Here is a 9,490-nt window from a genome sequence, read left to right as displayed (position 1 = left end):
TTCATTATTTGTCTCCAAAACCAAAATGAAAAAACAGATAATGATTCAGTTTTTCAGTTTTCGATTTTGTGTTTAAATGCTTACGTGTCTTCCGTAATCCGTTAATTCGTTCATTCGTTTTCAAATGAAAACGAAAAACAACAGTTTTCTTCGGTCTCCAAAACCAAAATGAAAAAACGGATAACGATTCGTTTCAGTTTTCGATTTTGTGTTTAAATGAAGAATGGAAAAACGGATAACGGCCGTTTCCCGTTTACGTGACTTCCGTGACTGCGATGCCGGACTTTTGCACCGCATACGGACGCAACCGGGACAGGTCCGAGACCAGAGCGGGACTGAGACCGGACCAGACCGGGAAGCGGGACTGAGACCGGGACTGAGACCGGGACCAGACCGGGACCAGACGGACTCCGAGCTTTGACTCCGAGCCTCCACGGGGTCCGAGCCTCAGCTTCGAGCTCCGGCCCTGCCGTGGGCTCTGAGCCTCCGGTCTGTCCCGGTCTGGTCCTGGTCTTGTCTCGACTCGGTCTCAGGCCCTCTGGTCCGGTCTGGTCCAGTCTCACGCATACGGACTGAATCAGGACATCCAGGTCCGAGACCAGACCGAGCTGCTCTGGTCCTCTGGCTCAGAACCGTGGCTGATTCCGAGGTGGTGCAAAGCCTCCGACTGACGCTTTCACCCCAACGAAAACGAACCGAACTAAGAGCTTTTGGTTCAGATGGACCAGGTCCGGGACCAGACCGGGACCAGAGCGCTACTGAGACTCAGTCCCGGTCTCGGTCCCGCTCTCGTCCCGGTCTGGTCCAGTCTCAGTCCCGCTCTGGTCTCGGTCTGGTCCCGGTTCAGTCCGTATGCGGTGCAAAAGTCCGGCATCGCAGTCACTGCAGTCACGTAAACGAAACGGCCGTTATCCGTTTTTTCCATTCTTCATTTAAACACAAAATTGAAAACTGAAAAAACAATCGTTATCCGTTTTTTCATTTTGGTTTTGGAGACTAACGGAAAACTGTTGTTTTTTCCTTATTTTGGTTTTATATTGAAAAACGAATGCACGGATTTTCCGTGACTGCGATGTCGGATTTTTGCACTGCACACGGACTAAACCAGGACTGATCCAGGTCTGGGACCAGAGCGGGACCAAACCGGGACCAGAGCAGGACCAGAGCGGACTCCGAGCTTTGATCCGAGCCTCCGCGGGATTACGAGCCTCAGCTTCGAGCTCTGGCCCTATCGTGGGCTCTGAGCCTCCGGTCTAGCCCCAGTCTGGTCCCAGCCTGGTCTTGGTCTCAGTCCCGGTCTCAGTCTCGGTCTGGTCCTGGTCTGGTCTCGGTCTCAGTCCCGGTCTGGTCCCGGTCTGGGCTCAGTCTCGGTATGGTCCCGATCTCAGTTCTGGTGTCAGTCTCGGTCTCAGTCCCGCTCTGGTCTCAGTTTGGTCCCGGCCTGGTCCTGGTCTGGTCTCAGTCTCAGTCCCGGTTTGGTTCTGGTCTGGTCCCGGACCTGGATCAGTCCTGGTTCAGTCCGTATGTGGTGCAAAGGTCACGGAAGTCACGTAAACGGGAAATGGTCATTATCCGTTTTCTTCATTTAAACACAAAATTGAAAACAGAAAAAAACTAATCATCCCTTTTTTTTTTCAGTTTGGTTTTGGAGACAAATAATGAAGAAAACTGTAGTTTTTTCGTTTTCTTATTTTTGGTTTTATATTGAAAAACGAATGAACTAATGACACACGGATTTGTAACGCCCAAATACTGTAGCTCTGGATTATTAGGTCCATTTTATTCACTCTTGTCTGTAGTACATTTAGGGCTTGTGTATCGTATAAAGAGTGTTTATGATTTTGGTGAAATATGCCTTGCTTATGTCTGTTTATATTCATTATCTTGACAATCAGCAGTCAAGTTTGGTGAAAGGTCAAGTTCTCTTTGTTACACACATGAGGGTAATATTTAGTACCCGCTCCCATCTACAGCGGAGTATGAAAATCGTCCAGTGGTTCCTTCTTCACCTCAGGGTCAGTGCCTCTTACCTCCTCTGTCACTGGGGTCACTGGAGAAACAAGTCCCATTAAGGGGCTGTCCACACGACAACGTTTTTTTGGTCAAAACAGAAGAGTTTTTATTTGTTTTGGCCTTTCGTCCACACGGAGCTGGCGTTTAAAGGTTGTATGGAGGATTTTTTGTTTGTTTCAAATTGTCAGTGAAAGTTTAAAATACCATTACAGAGACGCAGCAGCCTTGTAATTATGATGACCAAAAAAAGAAAAAAAAAAAAAAGAATGAAAATCCATCAACTGTGGATGTAGTGAGGCCAGATAAACATCAGCCAATAGAAAACGAGGCTCCCTCATTTTCTGTTGGCTGTTGGGTTGTCAATCAAACTCCCTACGTGTCTAGTGTAACTACTCACGGCGCGCTGGGATTACGTGGTTTATGCAGCGGTTCTTAGACGCTTTTTCGAACTGTCGCTTCCTCACAGTTCGCATAAGTTTGTTGCGATGGCGGACGAGAATCCACGACCAGTTCGCCGCAAAAGAAAGTCCGTTTTTGAGGTCGCTGAAGGAAAAAGAGAAGGGGAAAAGGAGCGAAGACAAACTGAGGTGATTCTTGGAGATTCCTTCCAGCGATTGCGCGAATGAAGCAGACGAAGGGTCTAAAAACTGACATGTTGGTCACTAAATTATTTCTAGACAGGTCACTTTAACAGTAATTCTGAACACGCACTGGCTGTAAACAAGCGTGATTTCTAGAGTAAAGAGGCGGGAGGAGGTGTGGAGGAGAAAGGCGGTGTCAGGCCTTCCCTATCCACACAACTTTGAGCATATTTGTTTACACATTACAGAAACAAAACTTAAAACCACATGGCTCATTTGCATAAACTAAGCACTCAGAAAAACAGCTCGCTATTGTGCGCTGATGCGGTTCAGCTTCTAAAGGACTAAAGGACTAAAGTTGGACTAAAGGACACGACTCAGTGGAATATGTGGGTTCTTTCTGTGACTTATGTTTAACTTTTGCAAAACAAAACAGCAATATTTCTAGGATACGTCTAAAATCCACAAAATTACCTTCAAGTTTAAAAAACTGTGATGAGATCTGCATTATTAAGTATTATTATCATTGTTAACAGTGCCACATACAGGTGTGGCAGGTGTATTACATCGTTTTCACTCAGTGCTCCGTTATATATTTAATAATTATTATAATGAATAATTTTATAATATTTACTGATCCGGTACATGTGTGGACGTGAATTTTTTTCAACCCGCAAAGAAAAAAATCCAGGAGCGTTGTCATGTGGAGGTCTCAGGGCGGGACCAAGGCAGGCAGGCATGTCAGAGCATTTTTAAGGGTTTATTGGTTTTAACCCTCTAGGCGCCACTGTTTACGAAAGTTGAAAAGACTTTGTCAAATCGGGTGTCAGAAACAAACGTCTCCTCAGGTGTCGCTGGCGGCTGATCTCATGGCCCCAGGAAGTCAGCGAGAGGAGCTGTGAAACACGAAGCCGCCCGGACCTCGCCGTGGGTGGGGCCCCCTGCTCCAGGCTCGACTGTCGACTAAACCAGGTCTAAACCAGGACTGAACCAGGTCTAAACCAGGACTGAACCAAGTCTAAACAAGGTCTAAACCAAGTCTAAGCCAGGTCTAAACCAGGACTAAACCAGGACCAAACCAAGTCTAAATCAGGTCTAAACCAGGACTAAACCAGGTCTGAACCAGGTCTAAACCAGGACTTAGTCAGGTCTAAGCCAGGACTGAACCAGGTCCAAACCAGGAGTAAGCCAGGTCTAAACCAGGTCTAAACCAGGTTTAAACCAGGTTTAAACCAGGTCTAAACCAGGTCTAAACCAGGTCTAAACCAGGACTAAACCAGGACTAAACCAAGTCTAAATCAGGTCTAAACCAGGACTGAACCAGGTCTAAACCAGGTCTAAAACCAGGACTGAACTAAGTCTAAACCAGGACTGAACTAACTTTAAGCCAGGTCTAAACCAGGACTGAACTAAGTCTAAACCAGGTCTAAACCAGGTCTGAACCAGGTCTAAACCAGGACTAAGCCAGGACTGAACCAGGTCTAAACCAGGACTTAGCCAGGTCTAAGCCAGGACTGAACCAGGTCTAAACCAGGACTGAACTAACTTTAAACCAGGTCTAAACCAGGACTGAACTAAGTCTAAACCAGGACTAAGCCAGGTCTAAACCAGGACTGAACTAGGTCTAAACCAGGTCTAAACCAGGACTTAGCCAGGTCTAAGCCAGGACTGAACCAGGTCTAAACCAGGACTAAGACAGGACTAAACCAGGTCTAAACCAGGTCTAAACCAGGTCTGAACCAGGTCTAAACCAGGTCTGAACCAGGTCTAAACTAGGTCTAAACCAAGTCTAAACCAAGTCTAAACTACAAATGAACCAGGTCTAAACTAGGTTTAAACCAGATTTTAAAAGTCTCTATCTCTTTTAGGTTGAAGCCTTTTGAAATTAAGATGTCAAAATCAAATGAACAAACTCCCCTCAGCAAGATAAAATAAAATAAATAAATAAATCTCAGCAGGTTCTCAGTGTTCTTCATTCAGAACTGATCAGTCATCTCCCAAGTTTTACCGTCAAAACTCTGCTGAAGAAGATGGAAAGATGTTGGTAAAGCAAATACATCAACGCTACATTTGTACTGCAACATATGATGTGCTCTTGGAAATCAAAAAAGACCTTGTGTGTTCTGTGTCTGTATTTGGTCTCTAGTCTGTTCTCTGCCAAGACCCTGCTCCCTCATTTTGTCGTTACACTGTAGGTGCTCACAGATTTTATGTAGACTTTTGCTGTTAGGTTTGAGATTCTGTTTGAAAAGTGACAGTTTGGGCCATTGCTCTTTACCATGTGAGAACAAGTCTGTAGTGTTGAAAAGAAAAGGTGAATTCACAGATCATGTGAATTTATATAAAAAAAAAATGTATATGCTGTAAGACAATAACATTTCATCTTCTCTGAAGCTCCACTGATGACTGTAAAAAGTAAATGCTCAGAATGACAAAATTATTAAAGCAGTTGAGTTATTTATTTAATATTGCTATATTTAACAGTGGTTTATAAATGAACACATTACAACTGCACAATAAAACTGGCATTATATACTGTATTATTTTCTACTAGTAAACACATCTGAAAACATCCATCAAGGATTTTAGTTCTCATTCACACAATAAATAAAGAATAATAAATACTGTGACAAATTTACATGTACATACACATTATTAAATCATTTGGATTATAGAAGGACAAGCGCAGTAAGAGCTATTGTGACAGAAAAGAGACTCATTTTGTTGATTGGTGCTGCTGCTGTTGTCTGGCCGCCTCCACTGCCCGTCGCTGTTGTTGTTGTGGTTGTTGTTGAGGCTCCATTGTTAGTTCCATCTGCACTTGCAGATGCTATCGACAGCAGAGCCGCCTCAGCTGCTGAAGTGGTCGCTGAAGCAGCCAGGGCTGCTGAATATGCTGTTGAAGATAGTGTATCCGCCATATTTGCAATGTTTCCATTTGTTAAGCCTGTCAGTGCAGTCTCTGACACAGTTTCAGCTGCTACTCCTGTGGCTTGGGCCATTTGAGCCACAGCCTTGATCTCTTGAAGAATGGCTTGATCTCTTGAATTTGAGGCTGGTGTACTTGATATAATGTCCTGGAGTTGTGCAGCTCCTTGAATTGATGCTGTAGACACAGATCGCGCTGCATCAGCAGAATTTGTCAGTGTCTCCCTTGTTGGGGAATTTGCTGCTGCTTTTGCTGCAGCTTCAGCAGCTGTGTTAGCCGCTTGGGCACTGGTGTAAGCTATGGCTGCTTTTTCTGCTACTTGCTGTGACTGGGAAGGAGGTAATGTGTCGGCCGCTCTTAAGGCAGCACTTGCGGCTTCTTGAGCTGCATTTGATGCAACTCTTGCTGCATCCACAGCCATGTTTAAAGGAGCTAATCCAAGAGCCACGAGTTCAGCGGCTCTGGCTGCAGCCTTGGCTGCTGCTGCAGCTGCTTCTGCTGCCGGTTGAGCACTTGGTCCTACAGATGCTGCTGCTGCTGCGGTTGTAGCTGCTGCTGCCGCTGCTGCTGCTGTGGATGCAACCACTGCACCTTCCTGAGCTTTCGCCAAGGCTATTTGTGTGCCTCCATTAGGGTCATCAGTTGTTGGTGTAGATGTACCCGTGTTGCCATTATCTGACGTTCTTGGTAATGCTTGATAAGAAGCACTCGCTGCAGCCTGAGCTGCTCTGGCAGCAGATTTCGCGGTTGGTGTAATTAGCTCAGTTGAGTTTGCTACTACAGCATTAGCTGCAGTTTCTGATGCAATGGCTGTTGCTTCTGTCATATCTGCCACACTTTGTGCAACTTGTTTTATTCTTTCTATTTCTGCATCCTGATTTTGAGTGGATCCTGCCAGTACCTCCAGTGTAGTAGCTGCAGCTTCTCCCACTGTTTTGGCTGCATTTGCAGTTTCAATCACCTCTTCTAGTGTTGCAGAATCTACACTTGCTCTTGCTGCTGCTTCTGCTGCCCTCCTGGCTGATAGTGCTGCTTGGTTTGCTGCCTCAATTAACTTTGTTCCTTCAGATGTAGTGACAGATGCTCTTGCAGCATTCACAACCCTCTCTGCAGCATCAGCTGCATTTCTGGCAGCTATCGCAGCCACTGTCAAAGGTTGAGTTCCATTTGCCACAGCCGAGGCTGCGTCAGCTGCAACTTGAGCTGCTGTCACGGCCGCTAATACATCCTGACGTGGTGCTCCTGCTGCTGAAGCTGTGGCTGCTGCTAATGCAGTGGCTGCAGCCGCTGCTGCGGTAGATGTTGATACTGCTGATTGATCTGTTGTTGTTACAGGTGCTGGAGTTGTGGGTGTTGGTGTGGAATCAGTAATGTTCCACCGTGGAAGTGCAACTTCTGCTGCAATTGCACTGGCCTCTGCAGCTGTAGCTGCTGCTTTTGCAGACTCTAACATGATGCCAGCTGTGTCTGTTTGTGTGACACCTGTTGCAGCTTTAGCTGCCAGTGCGGTTGCTTCACTCATTTGTGCCACTGTTTGTGTTGCTGAGATGGAAAGCTCTGTTGCACGTGCTCCATCTGTAGCTGGCAGAGAACTTAATATTCTACCCAAAGAATCAGCTGCCTCTGCAGACCTTAGCGCGACCTGTGTCTCTGCATCAGCTGCTCCATTAATTGCTTCATCTGTCCCTGTGGTGGCTAGTTGTGCTGCTTGTGCTGCCTCTTTAGCTGCCTGTGCTAATTGTAAAGCAATGTTTAAAACTTCATCAGTCGTATTCTTCAAAGGTGCAGGTACTTCAGAGGCTTCTAGTTTTGCAGCCTCAACTGCCAGTAAAGTTTTGTTGGCAGCTTCCAGTGCTGCTTGTGCTGCCTCATCTGGTGTTCTCTCTCCGTTTGCCACTAAGGCTGCTACCTTAGCTGCTTCCCTTGCTGCTTTCATGGCTAACTCTGCTTTGGGAGATGCTGTTGCTCCTGCAGCAGTGGAAATAGAGGCTGCTGCGGCAGCTGCAGTTGATGCTGCAGCGGCTGCAGCTGAGGCTGCTGCTGATGTCGTGGTTCTTATTGTTGAGTCTTTCATAGACGGTGTGAGGCCTGATATTGTGTTGGCCAAACTGACACCTCTGAAAGGTGATTTTAAGGATTCTCTCGCTGAGGCAATTGCTTCATTCCCCAGTTGCTCTGCTTCATCTGGAGTTGCTGCTTTGATAGAAGCAGCTGCCTTATCTACTGCAGTCTTCGCTTCTGGTGTTGCTTTTCCAACCAGATCTGATGCTATTTGAAATGCGATTAAAGCATCTTTCAATGTTTTGGCATCAACTGGTTGAATGGTTGTTTGTTGCAGTGCAGCCAATACGGCTTTGAGGGCTTCTTCTGACGCTATAGCTGAATCATTCATGGCTGAGGCTGCTGCATTCAAAGTTTCAGGAGTTATTGTAGATACATTGTTTGCTGCCTGGGCTGCTTTGAGAGCTGCTTCTGTTGCATTGGCAGATGCTTCAAGAATTTTGTTAGTAAAAGGTGCCATTGAATCTGGGAGAGCCACTGCTGCTTCCTTTGCTGCCAAAGATGCCTCCTGTGCTTTTTGTGCTGCAATTTGAGCTGCTTGTATGGCTTCCTCTGGTGGAACGGTTCCATTGAGTACTGCTTCAGCAATTTTGGCTGCGTCTTCAGCAGCCTTGACTGCTTCTGCTGCAGCGACCTGTGCTTTGTCAGCAAGTGGTCCAGTGGAGGCTGATGCGACTGTGGCTGCTGTAGCTCCTGCAGTTGTTGCAGCACTTGATGCTATAGATGCTGCTGCTGCTGCTGCAGCTCTGGCAGCTCTTATCTCTGCAGAGGATTTTGTTGATAATATGTTTGCAGCAGACTCAATGGTTTGGTTTGTTGTTGAAGGTTGGCATCTTTAACTGAATTAATAGCTTCATTTGACAGACGGTTTGCCTCTTCTGTTGTGTTTGCTGTTAAGGAGGCAGCTGCCTTTTCCACTGCAGTTATGGATTTGTTTGCGGTTTGTGCAGCATTCTCAGCTACTGATGACACAAATCCTTCTAATTTGGGGTCAAGGGGTACAGTCGTATTTTGTTGTACTGCAGATAGTAACGCTGTAAGGGCTTTTTCTGCTGCGATTGCTGATTCATTCATGGCTGTGGCTGCTGCATTCAGACTTTCAGGAGTTATTGTAGATACATTGTTTGCTGCCTGGGCTGCTTTGAGAGCTGCTTCTGTTGCATTGGCAGACGCTTGAAGAATTTTGTTAGTAAAAGGTGCCATTGAATCTGGGAGAGCGTCTGCTGCTTGTTTTGCTGCCAAAGATGCCTCCTGTGCTTTTTGTGCTGCAATTTTAGCTGCTTGTATAGCTTCCTCTGGTGAAGCGGTCCCATTGAGTACTGCTTCTGCCATTCTCGCTGCCTCTTCAGCAGCCTTGATTGCTTCTTCTGCAGCGATCCTTGCTTTGTCAGCAAGTGGTCCAGTGGAGGCTGATGCGACTGTGGCTGCTGTGGCTCCTGCTGCTGCTGCAGCATTTGATGCTATCTTTGCTGCTGATGCTGCCGCAGCTGCGGTTGCCTTTATCTCTGCAGGGGATTTTGTTGATAATATGTTTGCAGCAGACTCAATGGTTTGGTTTGTTGAATTATTGGTATCTTTAACTGAATTTATCGCTTCGTTTGACAGACGGTTTGCCTCTTCTGTTGTGTTTGCTGTTAAGGAGGCAGCTGCCTTTTCTACTGCAGTTATGGATTTGTTTGCGGTTTGTGCGGCATTCTCAGCTACTGATGACACATATCCTTCTAATTTGGGGTCAAGGGGTGCAGTCGTATTTTGTTGTACTGCAGATAGTAACGCTGTGAGGGCTTTTTCTGCTGCGATTGCTGATTCATTCATGGCTGTAGCTGCTGCATTCAGACTTTCAGAAGTTATTGTAGATGCATTGTTTGCTGCCTGGGATGCTTTGAGAGCTGCTTCTGTTGCATTG

Source organism: Boleophthalmus pectinirostris, unplaced genomic scaffold (assembly GCF_026225935.1).
Source record: "Boleophthalmus pectinirostris isolate CB_2022bp ecotype Guang Dong unplaced genomic scaffold, ASM2622593v1 HiC_scaffold_3, whole genome shotgun sequence".
Taxonomy (NCBI): domain Eukaryota; kingdom Metazoa; phylum Chordata; class Actinopteri; order Gobiiformes; family Gobiidae; genus Boleophthalmus; species Boleophthalmus pectinirostris.
This window is presented reverse-complemented; position numbering follows the sequence as displayed.